The 25,143-nt window shown below is 37.9% G+C and overlaps 1 protein-coding gene across 3 annotated transcripts in view; it reads right to left on the bottom strand.

The window, feature by feature from the left end:
- l(3)80Fg (dnaJ homolog subfamily C member 16 l(3)80Fg) overlaps positions 1 to 25,143 on the bottom strand; it is a 2,137,133-nt gene that overhangs the window by 1,120,327 nt on the left and 991,663 nt on the right. The window lies entirely within an intron of this gene.

The raw sequence follows: 25,143 nt of genomic DNA, 5'->3' as shown, positions 1-25,143 counted from the left end.
AAGTTATTTAGTTGAAAAAAAAAAATGTTTTTATTGGGAGCTATGGCTCCTTTGTTATTCAATATCAGAATTAGAACTAACTTTTACAAATATTATTTTCTTACAACTAACTTATTTTGTCGCCGCTCTACCGACTGCGCTGCTGTTGCCGCTTTGAGAATTCGCTGACGATGCGCTTCCCACCGCTTGCTGCATTCCTATTTATTTTCGTGATGTTATGACTTGGTTGAAATTGTTGATGATGCATTTCCCACCGCTTGCTGCATTCTTAATTATTTTCGTGGTGTTATGTTTCGTTATGGAATTTTGTTTACCAGCTTGTGCAACAAGTGTCTTCTTGCTTTACTATTTGGCGTGCGTCGTGCTAACATATATATATATATATATATATATATATATATATGTGTCAATTACATGCCCACTAATTCCAATATTCACCTTATAGTTAGTGAAGTAAATGTAAATACATATTTATAATTAACTCTCAACCTATGATGCATTTTGTTGTTGTACATAGTGGCTCGCGAGAACGAAGAACATAATAGAAATAGCAATAAGGTAACTCGTCTTGAGGTACATACCATTTTAAGCAGTATGATATTATCTCTTATATTATTAGTAAGTTAATATATTAATAAATACGCAATAAATATTATATCAAAAAAAAAAAAAACAAACTGATTTAATGGAGTAATTTATTTATAAATGCTACATTGGTGACCCCCACTTGCACGCTTAAATAAAGTATATTTAGACTTTTTATTCGTTGAAAGTGAGACTAACAAAAAATACATAAAACAGTTTTACCCAAATGGCAAGTGCATAAAATTATTGTTTGCACAAACATTCATTCCTTTCAACGAAATTGAATAGTAGCAACATAAGCACTTATTTTAAGTGTCGGATAAAGATTTACCAAAATCACAAAATTATTATAAAGTGCATAGAACTGTATAAAAGGAAATTTTGTTTTTATTTTATTCTTGGGTGACCACCGTTATGTAAAATATCGCCTGACATATTTTTTTGTGCATTAGAATGCGAAGTGGTCGAATTCTCCAGCGGTAAATCGGTTTGCAAACACTAACAACATTATAGTTCAAGTCACACCATACAAACATTTTTTTTCGTGTGAGTAATATAACTTCATTATGACTAAAGAAGACGAAGACGTCACGCCTTTGATAATCAATGCTCTGAAAGCACCAATATTTAACCCGAAGCGAGTGAGTTTGTGGTTTGCACAACTTGAGGCTCAATTCGCAATACACGCAATTGTGAAAGAAAAAGATAAGTTCCATCATGCTGTCTCGTTTATAGACACCGAGTACGCGCAAGAAGTTCAAACTCTCATCATCAGCTCACCACAAACGAATCCATATACCGAGCTTAAAACTACGCTAATACAGTGCTTCTCAAAATTCGAGGGAGCAAAATTGCGCCAATTTCTGGACGGAGAGGGTATCGGCAAACGATCGCCATCCCAATTTCTACGCCATCTTAAAGCCCTTTCACCCAAAGTTGACGAAGCTGTTCTGAAAACAAGATGGCTGGCAAACATGCCTAAGAAAACTCAAGAGTTTCTCGCCATTTCTCCCCAAGGGACACAACTAGAATCATAGCCAAAACCGCTTACAAGTTGCACGAAATGTTTCAGGCAACACATACGGAGGCCATTACGTCAACTACAAATGTGATGCCGACGCAAGAGCTTGAGAAGCAAATAACCAAACGTTTCGTTCAACTCAGAGGGGAGCTAGGTAAGCGAGGCCGATCCAAATCGCGCAGCCGAAGCAACAAATCATAAAATAGGTCCAAATCTCGTGGTTCAATAAAGGATGGTATTTGCTATTTTCACCGAAAATTTGGCAAAAATGCGTACAAGTGTTCAAAAGTCTGCAAGTTCGTGGGAAAAGAGAGCGGGAATCACTAGTGGCGGATTGCGACTCCTTAGCCTTTTCTAACCGACTGTTCGTCACAGATTTGACCACAAATATACCATATCTCGTGGATTCCGGTGCAGATCTATCAGTTTTCCCATATAAGCAGATGAATTGCAAGCTTGAATCAGTAGGATACCATTTACATGCAGCGAATGGCTTACTAATAGAGACTTATGGATGTATTACAATATCTATAAGCTTAGGTTTGCGTCGCGAATTCTCTTGGAGGTTTGTTACTACTGACGTCACGCGACCCATCATTGGTGCCGATTTTTTAAGTTATTTTAATTTGTTAATCGACCTCAGAAGCAAAAAACTATGCGACGGAGCCACTGGCCTGTACGCGAGCGTTAACTCTATACGCAGAAGTGTTGAATGCATTAAAATCCTTGCCGAAGGCAACACGAAATCCCATAAGTTGCTTCAAAAGAAAGTGTCTCTTCCTCAAAGAAGCATTCTACGGTGCACTACAAAAAATAACACCCGGCCCTCCCGTGACTTGTAAGGCGCGACGTTTAGCATCAAACAAATTAAAAATAGCGCAAGACGAATTTCGAAAAATGGTGCAACTCGGTATAGCTCGACCTCCAAGCAGCCCATGGGCGTCACCACTGCATTTAGTCCCCAAGAAAACTGGTGACTGGCGACCCTGCGGCGATTATCGCCCACTTAATGCGCGTACAGTCCCTGATAACCACCCAGTCAGGCTACTAGACGACTTAACAGCGACACTACAAGGGAAAAGAGTATTTTCCGTATTAGATCTGGTCCGTGCATTTAACCAGATACCAGTCGCCGATGACGATGTAGAGAAAGCAGCTATTATCACCCCATTCGGCTTATTCGAATTTCCATACATGACGTTTGGTCTTGGAAACGCCGCGCAGACGTTCTAGCGTTTTATTGACGAAGCGACACGAGATCTTCAATTCGTTTTTCCCTACGTGGACGATCTGCTCGTCGCATCACAAGATGAAGAAGCACACCTTGAGCACCGTAAACTACTATTTCAACTCCGCAAGACTATGGTCTTGTAATAAACGTGGCAAAATCCGTTTTCGGCTAACATGAAGTGAAATTTGTAGGCCATAATATTAGCGCCAGAGGTATAAAGCCGTTACCAGAGTGAGTTGACGGAGACGGAGTTGAGACCATCACTAATTTGAAATTCACAACTACAATAGCTGTTTTCCGTGACTTCCTGGGAACCGTACATTTTTAACGAAAATTCATTCGAAAATCGGAAGAAATTCTTGCTCCTCTGAACAAATTACTCGAAGGTCCAAAAGTAAAAGGTTCGACTCCGACAACATAAACAACGGAGCTGCAACTAGCTTACAATAAGGCAAAACAAGCCTTAGCAAATGCAACATTACTGGCACACCCGAATCCTGATGCACTCTGGGGCATATTCTGCGACGCATCAAACACAGCCATTGGCGCGGTACTCCAAAAACTGGTCAACGGAGAATGGCAGCCGCTAGATTTCTTTAGCAGAAAACTACAGCCTTCGATACAAAAATTGTTGACGTACGATCGCGAGCTTCACGCGATTCACGAAGCTGTACGCCTCTTCCGTCATATTTGCGAAGGTAAGCATGTTGCAATTTGTACTTATCACAAGCCTCTGCTCCATGCTTTTCAACAGCGTACCGATAGAGCATCGCCATGGCAATTTCGTCGACTAGACTTCGTTGGGCAGTTCACGAGCGATTTCAGACATATATATATCTGGCCGTGAGAACGTCGTAGCAGACACTCTGTCCCGAGTTGAAACAATTTCACCACCAATAACTACGCGTGAGCTAGTCAAAGCTCAGGAATATGACCCCGAGCTACATGAGCTCGTCGAAAACACTTCGTCGTCACTACATTGGCAAAAGATTATATTCGACGATTATCCGATTGCAGTTTATTGTGATGTTTCATCAGGTAAACCAAGTAAATACGTCCCAAAGGCGTTGAGAAAGAAATTATTCGATGCGTTGCATTCTCTTGCATACCCCGGCACCAAGGCTTCGCAGAAGCTAGTAAGTAAACGCTACGTTTGGCCGTCAATCCGAAAAGATTGTCGTGAACGGGCAAACTCGTGCCTGCAATGCCAGCAAAATAAAGTTCATCGGCACGTGACGTCACCTATCGCGCGCTTCGAAATACCAAGAAAAAGGTTCGAACATATACACATTGACTTAGTCACTCTGCCAAAGTCTCGAGGATACAACAAATGTTTGACGATCATAGATAGATTCACTCGGTTCCCAGAAGCCGTACCATTAAAGAATGGAGATACAGACACGGTTGCATTCGCATTGATCACTAAGTAGATTTCAAGATATGGCGTGCCTGTCAGAATAACATCTGACAGAGGAAGTCAATTCACATCAACATTGTTTCAGTCATTGATGAGGCTATTTGGTATTAAGCACTTGCGCACAAGACCGTATCACCCCCAATCCAACGGCTTAGTAGAGCGGCTGCATCGGCAACTCAAGACATGGTTTGATGCCCTACCAGCTGTATTACTTGGTTTGCGTGCAGCATGGAAAGAAAATATAAAAACCACACCAGCTGAACTCGTATACGGCGAACCGATTCGTCTGCCCGGCGAATTACTAGCTCCATCAAACAAGCATTCCAACGTCCAAACTGTGCTCATTAATTTAAAAAACCATTTTAACACGTTAGCTCCAACCGAGACATCGCGTCACGGGACCCGTACGGTTTTTTGTTACAAAGATCTCAATTCATGTTCTCACGTATTTGTTCGCAATGACGAATTGGGCCATCTTTTCGTCACCGTACGAAGGTCCGTTCGAAGTCATCATACGGCACGATAAATATTTCATAGTCAACTATAAAAATCACAATACCGCGATTTCCATCGATCGGTTTAAGCCCGTATACTTCGCCACTGAGGAAACCTAAGCTAACACTGTTACATAATCTTTTTTGCCTTTTAATTGAACTAAATTTTATAAGAAAAGAAATAATATATTACATACATAAAACTATGTCATGGCAAATATTTCGTATCACTTAAGTTTTTTTTTTTAGCATTTAGTAAAAGCTTTAACATAATAACAAAAATTCATTTTACATAATAATTTTTTTTTAAAGGAAGTAATGTGGCAATTACATTCCCACTAATCCCTATATTCACCTTATAGTTAGTGAAGTAAATGTAAATATATTGTAACGAATTTATTGCAAATCCTCTTATTTGTCCCTCTAAAGTACTTCACAGAAACACTTATACTCCGCAGCTAGAAGATTGCTTAAATCAAACTGATTGATAGCTTAAATGAAACTAACTCCCGCGCCTCTACTGTCGCGACCCTTTATACTTTTTGATTTCTCGTTGCATACTTCTAGGCTTCTCCATTCAAAAACTTACCAGTTACTTATCAGCTACAAAATCACCAGCCACAACTACGTTTATAGCTTCTTATATGCGCGTGAGTAATACTTGCATAAATTATTGCCCTCTCTTGTGAGCACCTCAGATAAGATATATGCATGTTTTTGTGCGTTACTTCTCCGCTGCGTGTACGTACATATGTGTGGATATAATTATTGATTCGTTTATGTAGATACATAATGATTGATTTATGGATGTGCATGATATCACTGTTTAGCATCGGCTTAGAGATGACAGTACCCCTTAGTATTGCTAATATTCGTAACACTGCCCTCCCCCTAAGTCTGATCGTCCCGACCGAACAAATCTCTCGATCTAACCGATGCTAGCTACTCCAAATGTACCACTCTTCTATTTCGTGGTTTCCCAATTGCTTGTATGCGGTAGATAACATCACTGACCCTCTTCACAACTCTGTACGGGCCTTCCCAACTGTACCGCGATATGGATGGAGCACCTTGCCGCCGGTGAGGGTTGTGTAGCAGTACCAAATCTCCCTCCAAGAAACCTTCCGAATTAAAGTTTTGTCATGCCAGTGTTTGATCTTACTACACATTACCCTGGGCCGTTCCCTCACATTCTGTTGTTTGGCCAATGAACTACTTCGTAGAGCTTGCGCTTGACGGATTGGCTTCACATAATCAGTATCGTTCCCACGTTTCATAACAGTAGTGCGCCCCGGCTTGAAACTACCCTCGCATTCTTTCTGGGAAATTTTTTGCCTCGTTTTTGTGCGTCCATTAGGTTTTGCCAATGCCAGTGTTTCTCTCGCAGGTACTTTTGATTTTGCTTTATTTGGCCCATCCGATCTATCAACCTTTGCCTTTGACTTTCGTGGTCTTTGTCGAGTCTTCTCTACGAGTACTCGATTACTACTGAACCCTTTCTGCAAACTGAAGTTAAGTGTATATCCTGGTTCTTATAACGCATCACCCTTCTCTGCATATCGATCTTGATGTCATGGTCAACCAAGAAATCCACTCCAAATATGACTTCATCAACGATCTCCGCCACAACGAATTTGTGTAGAACTGTGACCTTTCCAAACAAGACTTCACATACCACTTCTCCCTGGACTTGGTTATACTCGCCAGTGACCGTACGCAACCTTGATCCAGGTAACGTTTTTACTCTCCTGTTGACCAAGTCAGATAGAATTAAGGAATGAGATGCGCCCGTATCTACAGTCAGTACACGTTCTTTGGCATCCACATTCCCTCTGACGGTAAGAATGCTCTATTTTCTACAAATTTGCGACACAGATATCACAGGACATTCAATAGCTGGAGCTAGCTCTCGATCTCTACATCGTACTCGCTCTTTCTCATCCCCTCCAGCTTTGTTATTAATACCACCCATGCTGTTGAAACCACTAGGATCAAGATCGCAATGGCGTGAAATGTGACCGGGCTTCACGCATTTGAAGCATCTGATAACTCGTTCATTCCGCTTTTGCGATCCTGTCAGCGCCTCCAATATTTCGTCTACCCACTCTGCCCTTTCTACTTTTACACGGCGTGCTTCGAAAACTGGCTTACACAGAAGCGACGCTGTTTCCTGAATCAGAGCTTGTGAAACCGTTTCTGCGAATGTTGGCTTTGGGTTTGCGTATGTAGCTCGCTTTGTTTCGACGTCCCGTATAACATTTATAAAGCTCTGAATCTTTACCCTTTCAGTGTATTCCACAGGTGCGTCCGCATTCGCTAAATGTGCCAGCCTTTCAACATCCGACGCAAGCTCTTGCAATGTTTCACCAGGCCTCTGGAAGCGGTTCAGTAACTCCATTTGGTATATCTGTTTTCTATGCTCGCTTCCATAATATCTCCCGACAGCGGCCATCAATGCTTCATAGTTGTTCCGCTCTCCTTCGGGAATCGTCTGTAGGATTTCGGCTGCTGGCCCCTTCAATGCTACATATAGAGCTGCAACTTTATCTTCAGCATTCCAGTTGTTCACTGCTGCGGTCTTCTCAAACTGTATCTTAAAGACTATATCTTAAAGGAATAGAACCGTCAAAAAATGGTGTTTTTACCTTAGAATTGCTTGCTGAAACAGCTGGACGATTTAATTGCAACTCTTGTATACGACCTCTCAAAGCATATACCTCGGCTTCGCTTTTTTCCACAAACTGCGTTATTTTCTCTCGTCCATACGCGCTTCGAGTTTTGATGCTATACGCGACTCTTGCGCTTCGAGTTGTACTGTTATGCGTGCCTCTTGTTCTTCCAGTTGTGTTTCCAACTTTAATGTTATTCATGTCTCCTGGGATTCCATCTGTGATGACACATACGTTTTCTGTTCTTCCAGTAGAGTTTCCTCTTGGATGTTATCTGTGTCGACATTTCTGACATACGCGTTTCTTGTGCTTCAATCTTCGATGTTATTCGTGTCTCTTGGGATTCCATCTGTGATGACATATACGTTTTCTGTTCTTCCAGTTGAGATGACACTGTCGATGTTTGAGCAAATATTGCAGCCAAAATCATGTTCAAATCTGTGCTTGTAACTGTCTGCGATGTTTCATTTTTCTCTTCAATTTTTGTTGTTGTCTCGTCCCCATCAGGATAAAATACATACTTGTCCACATAAATTCCTTCCGATTCCATAGCGCCTCGTAGCCGTGCTTGGAGTTCGATCTTAGTGCCGGTTGTATTCAATCCACGGGCTTCCAACTCCTTTTTAAGTTTCTGTATCCTTAATTCACTTAACTTTGCCATGTGCTTGTTGTATTCGAAATCTTCGGAATTTATTCAAAAATTCCTCTTCTGACACCAATTGATCCGAATTTGCTGCAAATCCTCTTATTTGCCCCTATGCTAACGTTCAAATCACTAAACTGTTGAATAAATAGCTCCACTATTTAATAATGCAAAATGGCCTTTGTTAAAGTACTTCACAGTAACACTTATACTCCGCAGCTAATAGATTGCTTAAATCAAATTGATTGATAGCTTAAATGAAACTCCCGCGTCTCTACTGTCGCGGCCTTTTATACTTTTTGATTTCTCGTTGCATACTTCTAGGCTTTTCCATTCCAGAACTTACTAGTTAATTATCAGCTACAAAATCACCAGCCACAACTACGTTTATAGCTTCTCATATGCGCGTGAGTAATACTTGCACAAATTATTGCCCTCTCTTGCGAGCACTTCAGATAAGATATATGCATGTGTTTGTGCTTTGCTTCTCCGCTGCGTGCACGTACATATGTGTAGATATAATTATTGATTCGTTTATGTAGATACATAATGATTGATTTATCGATGTGCATGATATCACTGTTTAGCATCGGCTTAGAGATGACAGCACCCCTTAGTATTGGTAATATTCGTAACAATATTGTCACGGATATTAGCATCCCTAAGCTATACCATCACTAAGGCGATGCTAAGCGATGTTTACGTCAATAATCAAATCATGTATACACATATATAAGGCAGCCGAGAGATGTCACACACAGATGCATTTACTTATACGCCTATGTGTGTGCGAGAGACTGTAAACTACAAACTCACATACATCTGAGAGACGCTGAAAAGTAGAAAATTGTAAACAAGTAGAAACTATATGAGAACTATAAACACTCGAAATAGTTGGTAAGTTCTGGAAATAGAAGAGCCTAGATGTATGCAGCGTAAACTATAAAAGCGGCACAAGCGAGTAAAATGAGTTTCAGTTTGATTTGAGTTGTCAAGCAGTTTGATTAACACGATATCTAGCGAGCAATAGCAGTATTATTTTGAATAGTGGAGTTTCATTGAGCTATCAATCAGTGTGGTTATTAAGTAAGCTATTCGTTGCACAGTTTGAGTGTTATTGTGAAGTACTTTAATAAAGGCCATTTTGCATTATTACAAATTGGAGTTATTTATTCAACAGCTTAGTGATTCGAACTTAGCAGAGGATTGCAAAAAAGAGGATTTGCAGCAAATTCGTTACAATATATTTATAATTAACTCTCAACCTATGATGCATTTTGTTGCGCATAGTAGTTTGCGAGAACGAAGATATATTAATGGAAATAGCAATAAGCTAACTCGTCTTTAGGTACATACCATTATAAGCAGTATGATATTATCTCGCGACGGGTGCAATGAAATGTTATATTAGTAAGTTAATATATTAATAAATATGCAATAAATATTATACCAAAAAAAAACAAACTGATTTAATGGAGTAATTTATTTATAAATGCTACATATATATGTATAAAGAGAAGAGTATGATATTATTTTTTTCTATTTCTCACTCACCTGGATGTCAGTACATCAGCATTGTAGGCGCCTTCAAGCTGTAGGAGATCTGTGAGGGAGGAAAATTGATATACATATGTCTCTTCCTATTCGTACAATTACTATATGTTCATTGCCTAAGCAAGGTTCTATGGAATTTTGCAATCAACTCCTCGCTCACTCACTCGCGGTAGTGGGCGTCGAGGGGGTTACAAAATTACGCGGCAAAGAAAAATGAAAGGTGCTAATGAGTATTTTAAAAGGGAGTGGGCTTTAGTTCTACCGGTGGACGCCTTTTCGAGATATCGCCATAAAGGTGGACCAGGGGTGACACTAGAATTTGTTTGTACGATATGGGTATCACATGAAAGGTGTTAGTGAGTGTTTTAAAAGGGCGTGGGCCTTAGTTCTATAGGGGGATGCCTTTTCGAGATATCGCCATAAAGGTGGACCACGGGTGACTCTAGAATTTGTTTGTACGATATGGGTATCAAATGAAAGGTGTTAATGAGTATTTTGAAAGGGAGTGGGCTTTAGTTCTATAGGTGGACGCCTTTTCGAGATATCGCCATAAAGGTGGACCAGGGGTGACTCTAGAATTTGTTTGTACGATATGGGTATCAAATGAAAGGTATTAATGAGTATTTTAAAAGGGAGTGGGCCTTAGTTCTATAGGTGGATGCCTTTTCGGGATGTCGTTATAAAGGTGGACCAGGGTTGACTCTAGAATGCGTTTGTACAATATTGGTATCAAACGAAAGGTAATAATGAGTATTTTAAAAGGGAGTGGGCCTTAGTTCTTTAGGTGGATGCCTTTTCGAGATATTGCCATAAAGGGTCCACCTTCAGGGGTGACTCTATGATGTGTCTGTACGATATGGGTATCAAATTAAAGGTATTAATGAGGGTTTTAAAAGGGAGTGGTGGTAGTTGTATATGTGGAGGCGTTTTCGAGATATCGACCAAAATGTGGACCAGGGTGACCCAGAACATCATCCGTTGGGTACCGCTAATTTATTTATATATGTAATACCACGAACAGTATTCCTGCCAAGATTCCAAGGGATATTAATTTCGCCCTGCTGAACTTTTTCATTTTCTTCTACTTAATATGGTAGGTGTCACACCCACTTTACAAAGTTTTTTTCTAAAGTTATATTTTAAGTCAATAAACCAATCCAATTACCATTTTTCATCCCTTTTTTCGTATTTGGTATAGAATTATGGAAGTTTTTTCATTTTTCGTAATTTTCGATATCGAAAAAGTGGGCGTGGTCATAGTCGGATTTCAGCCATTTTTTATACCAAGATAAAGTGAGTTAAGATAAGTATGTGGACTGAGTTTAGTAAAGATATATCGATTTTTGCTCAAGTTATCGTGTTAACGGCCGAGCGGAAGGACAGACGGGAGACTGTGTATAAAAACTGGGCGTGGCATCAACCGATTTCGCCCTTTTTCACAGAAAACAGTTATTGTCCTAGAATCTAAGCCCCTACCAAATTTCACAAGGATTGGTAATTTTTTGTTCGACTTATTTCATTAAAAGTATCCTAGACAAATTAAATGACAAAGGGCGGAACCACGCCCATATTGAAATTTTCTTTTATTTTTGTATTTTGTTGCACCATATCATTACTGGAGTTGAATGTTGACATAATTTACTTATATACTGTAAAGATATTAACTTTTTTTTTTTTAATTTGACTTGAAAAAATTATTTTTTTAAGTGGGCGTGGTCGTTCGCCGATTTTGCTAATTTTTATTAAGCATAAATATAGTATTAGGAGTAACGTTCCTGCCAAATTTCATTATGATATCTTCAACGGCTGCCAAATTACAACTTGCAAAACTTCTAAATTACCTTCTTTTAAAAGTGGGCGATGCCACGCCCATTGTCCAAAATTTTACTAATTTTCTATTTTGCGTTATAAATTCAACTCATCCACCAAGTTTCATTGCTTTATTTTTGCTAATGAATTATCGCACTTTTTCGATTTTTCGAAATATTCGATATAGAAAAATTGGGCGTGTTTATAATCCGATATCGTTCATTTTAAATAGCGAGCTGAGATGAGTGCCTAGGAATCCACATACCAAATTTCATCAAGATACCTCAAAATTTACTCAAGTTATCGTGTTAACGGGCGGACAGACGGACATGGCTCAATCAAATTTTGATATATGGAAGTCTATATCTATCTCGATTCCTTTATACCTATACAACCAACCATTATCCAATCAAAGTTAATATACTCTGTGAGCTCTGCTCAACTGAGTATAAAAAGGTGCCGAGAACTTCATTAGCAGAAAACAAAAATGTGTGTAGGTCGTAACCTATGCAAATGTGTAAGCCATTTAAGAAAAATACGAAAAAAAAATTCAAACATGCGTAATATAGCAGAAAATAACCAAGACTAAATATAATTTTTGGCAGTGATAAAACAATGATAACAAAAATAAGAAAAAAAACAAGTAAGGAAGGATAAGTTCGGGTGTAACCGAACATTACATACTCAGCTGAGAGTAACCCTGGACTGTGTTTGTATTACTTGGGTATCAAGTGAAGGTATTAAAGAGTATTTTAAAAGGGAGTGGGCCATAGTTCTATAGGTGGACGCCATTTCGGGATATCGCCACAAAGGTGGACCAGGGGTGACTGCAGAATGTGCTTGTACGATATGGGTATCAAATGAAAGGCGGTAATGAGTACTTTAAAAGGTAGTGGGCCTTAGTTCTATAGGTGGATGCTTTTCGAGATATACCCATAAAGGTGAACCAGGGGTGACTCTAGAATGTGTTTGTACGCTATGGGTATCAAATTAAAGGTATAAATGGGGGTTTTAAAAGGGAGTGTAATTAATTTGTAATTAATTGTATATGTGAAGGCAAAGAAAAATGAAAGGTGCTAATGAGTATTTTAAAAGGGAGTGGGCTTTAGTTCTACCGGTGGACGCCTTTTCGAGATATCGCCATAAAGGTGGACCAGGGGTGACACTAGAATTTGTTTGTACGATATGGGTATCACATGAAAGGTGTTAGTGAGTGTTTTAAAAGGGCGTGGGCCTTAGTTCTATAGGGGGATGCCTTTTCGAGATATCGCCATAAAGGTGGACCACGGGTGACTCTAGAATTTGTTTGTACGATATGGGTATCAAATGAAAGGTGTTAATGAGTATTTTGAAAGGGAGCGGGCTTTAGTTCTATAGGTGGACGCCTTTTCGAGATATCGCCATAAAGGTGGACCAGGGGTGACTCTAGAATTTGTTTGTACGATATGGGTATCAAATGAAAGGTATTAATGAGTATTTTAAAAGGGAGTGGGCCTTAGTTCTTTAGGTGGATGCCTTTTCGAGATATTGCCATAAAGGTGGACCAGGGGTGACTCTATGATGTGTCTGTACGATATGGGTATCAAATTAAAGGTATTAATGAGGGTTTTAAAAGGGAGTGGTGGTAGTTGTATATGTGGAGGCGTTTTCGAGATATCGACCAAAATGTGGACCAGGGTGACCCAGAACATCATCCGTTGGGTACCGCTAATTTATTTATATATGTAATACCACGAACAGTATTCCTGCCAAGATTCCAAGGGATATTAATTTCGCCCTGCTGAACTTTTTCATTTTCTTCTACTTAATATGGTAGGTGTCACACCCACTTTACAAAGTTTTTTTCTAAAGTTATATTTTAAGTCAATAAACCAATCCAATTACCATTTTTCATCCCTTTTTTCGTATTTGGTATAGAATTATGGAATTTTTTTCATTTTTCGTAATTTTCGATATCGAAAAAGTGGGCGTGGTCATAGTCGGATTTCAGCCATTTTTTATACCAAGATAAAGTGAGTTAAGATAAGTATGTGGACTGAGTTTAGTAAAGATATATCGATTTTTGCTCAAGTTATCGTGTTAACGGCCGAGCGGAAGGACAGACGGGAGACTGTGTATAAAAACTGGGCGTGGCATCAACCGATTTCGCCCTTTTTCACAGAAAACAGTTATTGTCCTAGAATCTAAGCTCCTACCAAATTTCACAAGGATTAGTAATTTTTTGTTCGACTTATTTCATTAAAAGTATCCTAGACAAATTAAATGACAAAGGGCGGAACCACGCCCATATTGAAATTTTCTTTTATTTTTGTATTTTGTTGCATCATATCATTACTGGAGTTGAATGTTGACATAATTTACTTATATACTGTAAAGATATTAACTTTTTTTTTTTTAATTTGACTTGAAAAAATTATTTTTTTAAATGGGCGTGGTCGTTCGCCGATTTTGCTAATTTTTATTAAGCATACATATAGTATTAGGAGTAACGTTCCTGCCAAATTTCATTATGATATCTTCAACGGCTGCCAAATTACAACTTGCAAAACTTCTAAATTACCTTCTTTTAAAAGTGGGCGATGCCACGCCCATTGTCCAAAATTTTACTAATTTTCTATTTTGCGTTATAAATTCAACTCATCCACCAAGTTTCATTGCTTTATTTTTGCTAATGAATTATCGCACTTTTTCGATTTTTCGAAATATTCGATATAGAAAAATTGGGCGTGTTTATAATCCGATATCGTTCATTTTAAATAGCGAGCTGAGATGAGTGCCTAGGAATCCACATACCAAATTTCATCAAGATACCTCAAAATTTACTCAAGTTATCGTGTTAACGGGCGGACAGACGGACATGGCTCAATCAAATTTTGATATATGGAAGTCTATATCTATCTCGATTCCTTTATACCTATACAACCAACCGTTATCCAATCAAAGTTAATATACTCTGTGAGCTCTGCTCAACTGAGTATAAAAAGGTGCCGAGAACTTCATTAGCAGAAAACAAAAATGTGTGTAAGTCGTAACCTATGCAAATGTGTAAGCCATTTAAGAAAAATACGAAAAAAAAATTCAAACATGCGTAATATAGCAGAAAATAACCAAGACTAAATATAATTTTTGGCAGTGATAAAACAATGATAACAAAAATAAGAAAAAAAACAAGTAAGGAAGGATAAGTTCGGGTGTAACCGAACATTACATACTCAGCTGAGAGTAACCCTGGACTGTGTTTGTATTACTTGGGTATCAAGTGAAGGTATTAAAGAGTATTTTAAAAGGGAGTGGGCCATAGTTCTATAGGTGGACGCCATTTCGGGATATCGCCACAAAGGTGGACCAGGGGTGACTGCAGAATGTGCTTGTACGATATGGGTATCAAATGAAAGGCGTTAATGAGTACTTTAAAAGGTAGTGGGCCTTAGTTCATTAGGTGGATGCTTTTCGAGATATACCCATAAAGGTGAACCAGGGGTGACTCTAGAATGTGTTTGTACGCTATGGGTATCAAATTAAAGGTATAAATGGGGGTTTTAAAAGGGAGTGTAATTAATTTGTAATTAATTGTATATGTGAAGGCAAAGAAAAATGAAAGGTGCTAATGAGTATTTTAAAAGGGAGTGGGCTTTAGTTCTACCGGTGGACGCCTCTTCGAGATATCGCCATAAAGGTGGACCAGGGGTGACACTAGAATTTGTTTGTACGATATGGGTATCACATTAAAGGTGTTAGTGAGTGTTTTAAAAGGGCGTGGGCCTTAGTTCTATAGGGGGATGCCTTTTCGAGATATCGCCATAAAGGTGGACCACGGGTGACTCTAGAATTTGTTTGTACGATATGGGTATCAAATGAAAGGTGTTAATGAGTATTTTGAAAGGGAGTGGGCTTTAGTTCTATAGGTGGACGCCTTTTCGAGATATCGCCATAAAGGTGGACCAGGGGTGACTCTAGAATTTGTTTGTACGATATGGGTATCAAATGAAAGGTATTAATGAGTATTTTAAAAGGGAGTGGGCCTTAGTTCTATAGGTGGATGCCTTTTCGGGATGTCGTTATAAAGGTGGACCAGGGTTGACTCTAGAATGCGTTTGTACAATATTGGTATCAAACGAAAGGTAATAATGAGTATTTTAAAAGGGAGTGGGCCTTAGTTCTTTAGGTGGATGCCTTTTCGAGATATTGCCATAAAGGGTCCACCTTCAGGGGTGACTCTATGATGTGTCTGTACGATATGGGTATCAAATTAAAGGTATTAATGAGGGTTTTAAAAGGGAGTGGTGGTAGTTGTATATGTGGAGGCGTTTTCGAGATATCGACCAAAATGTGGACCAGGGTGACCCAGAACATCATCCGTTGGGTACCGCTAATTTATTTATATATGTAATACCACGAACAGTATTCCTGCCAAGATTCCAAGGGATATTAATTTCGCCCTGCTGAACTTTTTCATTTTCTTCTACTTAATATGGTAGGTGTCACACCCACTTTACAAAGTTTTTTTCTAAAGTTATATTTTAAGTCAATAAACCAATCCAATTACCATTTTTCATCCCTTTTTTCGTATTTGGTATAGAATTATGGAATTTTTTTCATTTTTCGTAATTTTCGATATCGAAAAAGTGGGCGTGGTCATAGTCGGATTTCAGCCATTTTTTATACCAAGATAAAGTGAGTTAAGATAAGTATGTGGACTGAGTTTAGTAAAGATATATCGATTTTTGCTCAAGTTATCGTGTTAACGGCCGAGCGGAAGGACAGACGGGAGACTGTGTATAAAAACTGGGCGTGGCATCAACCGATTTCGCCCTTTTTCACAGAAAAGAATTATTGTCCTAGAATCTAAGTCCCTACCAAATTTCACAAGGATTGGTAATTTTTTGTTCGACTTATTTCATTAAAAGTATCCTAGACAAATTAAATGACAAAGGGCGGAACCACGCCCATATTGAAATTTTCTTTTATTTTTGTATTTTGTTGCACCATATCATTACTGGAGTTGAATGTTGACATAATTTACTTATATACTGTAAAGATATTAACTTTTTTTTTTTTAATTTGACTTGAAAAAATTATTTTTTTAAGTGGGCGTGGTCGTTCGCCGATTTTGCTAATTTTTATTAAGCATACATATAGTATTAGGAGTAACGTTCCTGCCAAATTTCAGTATGATATCTTCAACGGCTGCCAAATTACAACTTGCAAAACTTCTAAATTAACTTCTTTTAAAAGTGGGCGATGCCACGCCCATTGTCCAAAATTTTACTAATTTTCTATTTTGCGTTATAAATTCAACTCATCCACCAAGTTTCATTGCTTTATTTTTGCTAATGAATTATCGCACTTTTTCGATTTTTCGAAATATTCGATATAGAAAAATTGGGCGTGTTTATAATCCGATATCGTTCATTTTAAATAGCGATCTGAGATGAGTGCCTAGGAATCCACATACCAAATTTCATCAAGATACCTCAAAATTTACTCAAGTTATCGTGTTAACGGGCGGACAGACGGACATGGCTCAATCAAATTTTGATATATGGAAGTCTATATCTATCTCGATTCCTTTATACCTATACAACCAACCGTTATCCAATCAAAGTTAATATACTCTGTGAGCTCTGCTCAACTGAGTATAAAAAGGTGCCGAGAACTTCATTAGCAGAAAACAAAAATGTGTGTAAGTCGTAACCTATGCAAATGTGTAAGCCATTTAAGAAAAATACGAAAAAAAAATTCAAACATGCGTAATATAGCAGAAAATAACCAAGACTAAATATAATTTTTGGCAGTGATAAAACAATGATAACAAAAATAAGAAAAAAAAACAAGTAAGGAAGGATAAGTTCGGGTGTAACCGAACATTACATACTCAGCTGAGAGTAACCCTGGACTGTGTTTGTATTACTTGGGTATCAAAATAAAAAAATAAATGTAAGGCGCGATAACCTCCGAAGAGATCTAAGGCCGAGCTTCTCTTCCAATTTGCGTCGTGCTCCTCTTGATTTTTCCCTACAAATTGGACGGACGGGACCTACATGTTTTATGCCGACTCCGAACGGCATCTGCAAGGCAGATGAGTTTTCACTGAGAGCTTTTCATGGCAGAAATACAATCGGAGCGCTTGCCAGACACTGCCGAGGGGCGACCCCGCTTAGGAAGATTTTCTTCTAATTGAAAAATCTTATTTCTAAAATTTTGATGTTGCTTTGCCCGGGAGTTGAACCCAGGGCATACGGTGTGATAGGCGGAGCACGCTACCATCACACCACTTGGGTATCAAGTGAAGGTATTAAAGAGTATTTTAAAAGGGAGTGGGCCATAGTTCTATAGGTGGACGCCATTTCGGGATATCGCCACAAAGGTGGACCAGGGGTGACTGCAGAATGTGCTTGTACGATATGGGTATCAAATGGAAGGCGTTAATGAGTACTTTAAAAGGTAGTGGGCCTTAGTTCTATAGGTGGATGCTTTTCGAGATATACCCATAAAGGTGAACCAGGGGTGACTCTAGAATGTGTTTGTACGCTATGGGTATCAAATTAAAGGTATAAATGGGGGTTTTAAAAGGGAGTGTAATTAATTTGTAATTAATTGTATATGTGAAGGCATTTTCCAGATATCGACCAAAATGTGGACCAGGGTGACCCAGAACATCATCTGTCGCGTACCGCTAATTTATTTATATATGTAATACAAAGAACAGTATTCCTGCCAAGATTCCAAGGGCTTTTGATTTCGTCCTGCAGAACTTTTTCATTTTCTTCTACTTAATATGGTAGGTGTCACACCCATTTTACAAAGTTTTTTCTAAAGTCATATATTTTGCGTCAATAAACCAACTTTTTCATTTTCTTCTACTTAATATGGTAGGTGTCACACCCATTTTACAAAGTTTTTTCTAAAGTCATATATTTTGCGTCAATAAATAAATCCAATTACAATGTTTCATCCCTTTTTTCATATTTGGTATAGAATTATGGCATTTTTTAATTTTTCGTAATTTTCGATATAGAAAAAGTGGGCGTGGTCACAGTCGGATTTCGGCCACTTTTTATACCAAGATAAAGTGAGTTCAGATAAGTACGTGAACTAAGTTTAGTAAAGATATATCGATTTTTGCTCAAGTTATCTTGTTAAGACCCTATTCAATACCTTTAATTTGATACCCATATCGTACAAACACATTCTAGAGTCACCCATGGTGCACCCTTATTGGGATATCTCGAAAAGGCGTCCACCTATAGACCTAAGGCCCACTACGTTTTAAATAATCATTAATACCTTTCATTTGATACCCATATCGTACAAACACATTCTAGAGTCACTCCTTGTCCACCCTTATTGTGATATGTTATATTACTGTGTTTTGGTGGCAAGGTGGATGTGGCGTGTGGCATGGTTGCTAGCCCCTGCTAGCTCGTCGAATGAGTTGGGGTGTTGCTCACCAGCCTTGCCCGCAGTTACACAAACAAAAAAATGAGGTTCATGCCTATATGAGTAAAAAAAGGATCGGATATCGGAAAGAAGGAGAAGGGAAAGAAAAGAAGAAGGCCCGTCCAGAGTCAGCGGGAGTCTACCCACCCTCTTCGCGCATCTTACGCGAAGCCATAGACGCTGTGCTGACTCCTCTATTCTTACAGCGCCCCCAATGCCCGACTCAAGTCCGTCTTTCTAAGGGTCTTTCACGTCATTGTCCCTTCCCACTCCCCCTCTTACTTAAATTATCGCAAACAAAAGGAATAAATGTTTTGACAATTCTATTTAGTAACAAAGTATGCCTATATAAACAAAAAACTCGCAAATTTTAAGCAATTTTTCTACAATAAATTCAACGACCAATAAAGGTTGGAGCAAAAAAAAAAAATATAAAAGAAAATTCAAACAAAAATTAATGAACAATACTGAGGGTTGCGTACAATTCGTCGCACCCTAATGTACCCTGCATTAGAAAGATACTTTGCTTCTACAAAAATTCATTGTCATATCTTTCCTTTCAATAAACAGCAAAAAGATCTATCGGTACGCATATATGTATGAATAAAAGGAAACTAAAACAGCCAAAATTAATGCATATTCCTGACCTAGGCTAAGGTATATAGGTCAATGCTTGCATACGTATATATGTAAAGAGAAGAATATGATGTTTTTTTTTCTACGTTTTCTCACTCACCTGATCTCAGCACATCAGCATTGTAGGCGCCTTCAAGCTGTGGGGGACCTGTGAGGGAAGAAAATTCTACATACATATGTCTTTTTCTACTCGTACAAATACCATACGTTCATTGCCTAAGAAAAGTTCAATGGAATTTTGCAATCGACTCCACGCTCACTCACACGCGGTGGCGAGCGTCGAGTGGGTCACAAAATTGTGCGGCCAAAAGGTATAAAAAGGAACGGGGGAAAAAAAATACAAAAATTAAATGTGTCATAAAAAATTTGCTTACAAAAAAATTATTACTAGTCATTTGAAAGAGCGTGGAAATAAAAATTGGTTGAACACCGCAAAAACCAAAGGAATCCGTGTGCAAAGGAAAAAAATGACAAAGAAAATACAAAAAAACTAAAACCCGAAAGCTAGCTTAGAAGCCAACAAAAATGTGCTTACGTGTTAACCAACAAAAAAAAAAGAAACGTACAAGCCACGTGTCCCCAGCAAAAAAGGAAATCTGTACAAAAGTAAAAGAAATAGTGATATTTAAAAAAATTTCGAAGTTAATAAATGGTTATGAGGCAAAAATGAAAAATGTGTTCCCTCGGCCCTCCTTGGCCTTTGGTGGTAGTGACGTCGCTGGTGTTGCTGTCGGCGTTGCTGAAGGTGGCGATGCTGTCGCTGTTGCTGACGTTGATTGGCGTTCGCTGCTACTGACGTTGGCTGGCTTCCGCTGTTGAATGTTGGCGTTGGCGTGGGCGCTCGCTTTCGCTCAGTTAATACTTCTGCCTGCCGGCCACGGTCATGCTCTGGTCTGGAATTATCTCTCTCTCTTTCTCTTTCCCTTCTCTCATTCCACGGCAATCTATTTCGCTACATATGATGTTGGAACATACATATGTATTTTGAAATTTCAAATTAACTATTTCCTTTAAAAATGTATGACAATGCGGGTAAGTACGTTCTTAGCCCCTTCCTAGGTCCTGCCACAAAATCTATAAAGATAGAAAACAGAGAAAAAAAAACCAGATGTTTTCTACTGCCTGTATATTGTAGGTCTAGTCGGCTCCTTTATTGCTTTTTGCCTTTACTTGTGTATGTCCAGACATACCCTACACATAGCCTTCAAATTCCAATTGGCATGTCATGCAGTATGTATGGACTTACATTCATATGTGCATGCAGAAAAAAAAACTTAAACCGAATGTTCTATCTTTTTTTTCTTAACTTCATTTTCATTTTATGTTATAATTTTATTTTATCTCGGCCACTTTTTTACTTTAATTGGATCCCCTTTCACTAAACCTTATTCTCGTTTCATTTTTCATAATTAAAATTTTGACCCGAACTTTAGTTTGTAATGCTCTCTGTATTTGACGTAAATTTGTATTTAATTTTGTTTTAAAAAAGTTTCTGATTTAGTTTGCGTACTTTTTTTTCATTTCTATTTCACATATTTTAATTTTTGAATACATTCTATCTTTAAATGCCTTCCCTCCCTAAATCTTAGTTGAAGTAAATTTTATTTTATTTAACTCCCGTTTTTTTTTTTTTATTTTTACATAAATTTAATTTCATTTTTGTTTTATTTCTTTGAATATTTTATTCTACTTTAAATTTTTTTTTATCAATTTTACTTCAATCTCAATTTCTAATTTAAATGAATTATGCTGGTTTCTAATTAACACACCTTTATTTAAACTTGGGTTAACTTTTAATCTAATTTAACTACAATTTTCATTTCAATTCACATTAACTCCGGATATACGTTTTATTTAATAGCATATATATATATATATATATATATATATATATATATATATAAATATATATATATTTTTTTTTTTTTTTATTAATCAAACACAATGCACATTTTTTTAACAAATTCAGGATTTTAGGTTTCTTTCATTAATTTAATTTTCGGCTTTAAATCACCTGTATTTAATTTAACTAGCCTTTACCAGCGGCTAGATATATGAGCTATTCATTTAGCCTGCTTATCAAGAAATCTGCTTAAAAATTTTTTTCTGTCTAATGCATTTTATTTTTTTAATTGAGTAAAAAAAAAAGAACTTAATGAGCTGATAACGTGATAGGATCCCCAAATGATGCCGTTATCCAGAAAAAGCCACGAAATGACCCCGAAGTTATCGCGGACGGAGCCCGAAAACCATCCAGAAACACCCCGGACGGGTCTCCAAAAGTTCCCGAAATAGTCCAAAAAACCCGAAATGACAACGACACGATTCTAGACTTATCCAGAGAACCACACAGAAATGATCCCTGAAGGATACCAAAGTGATCCCGAAATAGTCCCGAAAAAGTTCCGAAATTAACCTGACGGGCTCCCGGACGGATCTCAAAAACCATCCAGGAAGGGTTCCGAAATTATCCAGAAAAAGTTCCGAAATGATCCCGAGGGGTCCACCAGGGATCGCGAAAACCATAGAGAAATTAATTAGGAAGAGTCCCAAAACGATCCCGAAATAGTCCGAAAATGACCGCGATGGGATCCCGCACGGATCCAGATGTGATATCGGAAGGGTTCCAAAACTATCCCAAAAAAAAAACAAAAAAAATATCAAAATGACTCCTACGGCATCCTGGAGGGATCCAGAAATGACATCGGAAGGGTCCCCAAATGATCCCGAAATAATACAGAAAAAGTCATGGAATGTCCCCTAAAGGGTCCCCAAATGATCCCGAAATAGTTCCGAAATTACCCTGTTGGGTTCCCGTACAGATCCCAAAATCCATCCAGAAGTGATGCCGGAAGGGTCTCCAAATAATCCCGTATTAGCCCCGAAAAAGTCCCGAAATGACCCCGACGGGATCCCGGACGGATCCCGAAAACCATTCAGAAATGATTACGGAAGGGACCCAAAATCACCCAAAAAAGTCCCGTAGTGATCCCGGAAACCACCAAGAATTTATCTCTCAAAGGTACGCAATGATCCCGAAAATACCCCGACGGGATGAAGTACGGATCCCGAAAACCATCCAGAAATGATGACGGAAGGGTCCCGAAATGATACCGGAATAGTCCCGAAAATGTCCCAAAATAACCCCGACGGGATCCCGGACGGATCGAGAAAACTATACAGAAATGATCACTGCACACTTTGTAAGCCCTCGACTTATTTCACCCATTGAGTTTGTAATATTGGTGAAGGTCAGTATACGTAAAATTATAATGTGTAAAAATTGTTAAAAAGTAATTATTCGAAGGGTTCGTGGGACCGCCTCCCCCTTTCCATGTTCGAAAAAAATTTCGCCAGTAGACTATAATCTCTGTCCCAAATTTCATCAACATCCGTGTAACCGTTCTGGCGTGATTCAGTCACAAAAACGAAAACATACAATAATTAAATTATAACTGTTCCTAGGGGGCGGAGACTTCATCCCCTTTTCAAAAAAAATATAGCTAGTAGATCCTTCTAGACTATCAGCTATATTCGTGCCAAATTTCAACCAAATCCGTCTAGCCGTTCTTGCGTGATTGAGTCACAAAGACAAACATCTGGACAAACATCCAAACTTTCCCATTTATAATATATATTAGATTTCTAAATTCACTAAAGTTTTACTTTATTCTACTAATTAATTTTTTTTTCTTTTCCTTTAATTCTCATTTAATTTTAGTCTGCATTTTAAAGAATTTTTTTTTCGGTTTGTGCTTATTAAAAAAAATGTTTAATTCAGATTAGGTTTAAGTTAATGTGAAATGACATAAACTGAATTTTATGTGAACTAAGGGATTAATTTAATTTTACCGTGCAAGAAAAAAATAATTTTTCAAAATTTAACGTCTACAAAAACACAACTTCTTTTGCGTTATTTGGCCAGGCTATCAAAATTGATTTTACTCGATTTTTCATTTATGGAAAAGAAAGCCTTCACTCAATTTGAGAGTACAAGAAAGGGTAAATAAAATTGAAAGATGTTGGGCTTTTAAATTTTTCTAAGCTTTAATTTTAAATGTGAATATTTTTCTCAAATGAGAATGAAATAATTATCAAATTTTAATTTTTAGCAAAAGACACAAAAAATTGTTTTTCTTCTTTTAAGGAATTTAGTTAAATAAACAGTAAATTAGTACTTACCGGTGGCAGGATGTCCAACGGAATTTCCTTCTCGTTGTTGTACTTTGCAATTGTGCTAGCTAATTGAACGGAATCCAGACCGTTTTCCGAACATACGGGATTTTAAAAAATAAATTTTTTTTTCACTTAACTTTAAATTTTCCGCGGCACGCCCACGCACTTTTGATTCAACTTTTGCACTGATCTTCTGAGCTCCAGTTAGATCGTGCGCATACCGCCATTCGTATCTAAACGGTTTTTCATACCACTTTCACTCAATTCACACCCACGCATGTGCAGTTGCATTTCGTTTTTGCGCATGCACTCATTCATACCTGTACATGTAGGCCTCCTTCCACTAATGTTGCACAACACGCGCAGATACCTGGTTGAGATACATGTTGTCGATAATGGTGTAACCCAAGAACAAGTGCGGTTGCCGGTGACATATCTTAAGGCTAGCGTAACAGGCTCGCATCCGCCGATGGGGCTTGCCCCATGGATCGTGTACGTAAAAGAAATTCATACGCAGCCTTCTACGCGTCTTTTCCCTCATCGACCCCAATGTGTGGCCTCGACACACGACTTAATGCCGGGCAAGTAAAAAGATCTTCCAAGTCAGTTTTAGCTGGGCATGTGCAACACGTACTTACGACATCACTATCTAAGTATCTGCTAACTAAATATATCTCAAATTCATTCATAATTCTAGATTCTAAAAAAAATATTACAATTTTAGTAGTCTAAGTCATCAATATTGTTAGTAAAATATATCAGAGTTAGGATTAAGGTCGTTGAGAAAAAAAATATCACAGATTGATGACTATTGCTACTTGACTAAACAAAAATAAAAACAAGTAAGGACGGGACTTCATACCATTCATTAATGGGCCTGAACAATAATCTTATCCCGTTCGTAATCTCCAAATAATCGGATGTCTAAAATAAGAAATATATAGTGAACAGATGTACATGCCTACACGGTTTTTAAGATAAATATAAAATAAAAAATGGCAAAAAACCCCCTTATCTGAACGATCGGTTATGTGGGATATATATTATATATAGCTCCGACTGAAATGATTTTTACAGGAAATATTCTATGATATATTGGAATATATATCACCAAGTTTCACATTTTTATATTGGAAACTAAGGGAGAAGTGGCCTAAAATTTTTCTATCTGAATGATCGGTTGTATGGGATATATATTATATATAGCTCCGATCGAAATAATTTTTTCATGAAATAATCTATGATATATTAGAATAAATATCACCAAGTTTAACGTTTTTATATTGGAAATTAAGGGAGAAATTGGAAAAATCTTTCTATCTGAACGATCGGTTGTATGGGATATATACCTAATATATATAGATCCGATCAAAGTGATTTTTTCAGGATATCTTCTATGATATATTAAAATATATATCACCGAGTTTCACGTTTATACTTGCTAAATTGCGGCAGGAATGACCAAAAT

Source organism: Eurosta solidaginis, chromosome 1 (assembly GCF_040869045.1).
Source record: "Eurosta solidaginis isolate ZX-2024a chromosome 1, ASM4086904v1, whole genome shotgun sequence".
NCBI classification, from domain to species: domain Eukaryota; kingdom Metazoa; phylum Arthropoda; class Insecta; order Diptera; family Tephritidae; genus Eurosta; species Eurosta solidaginis.
The sequence above is the reverse complement of the archived record's forward strand: the minus strand, read 5'-3'. Positions and strand labels throughout refer to the sequence as shown.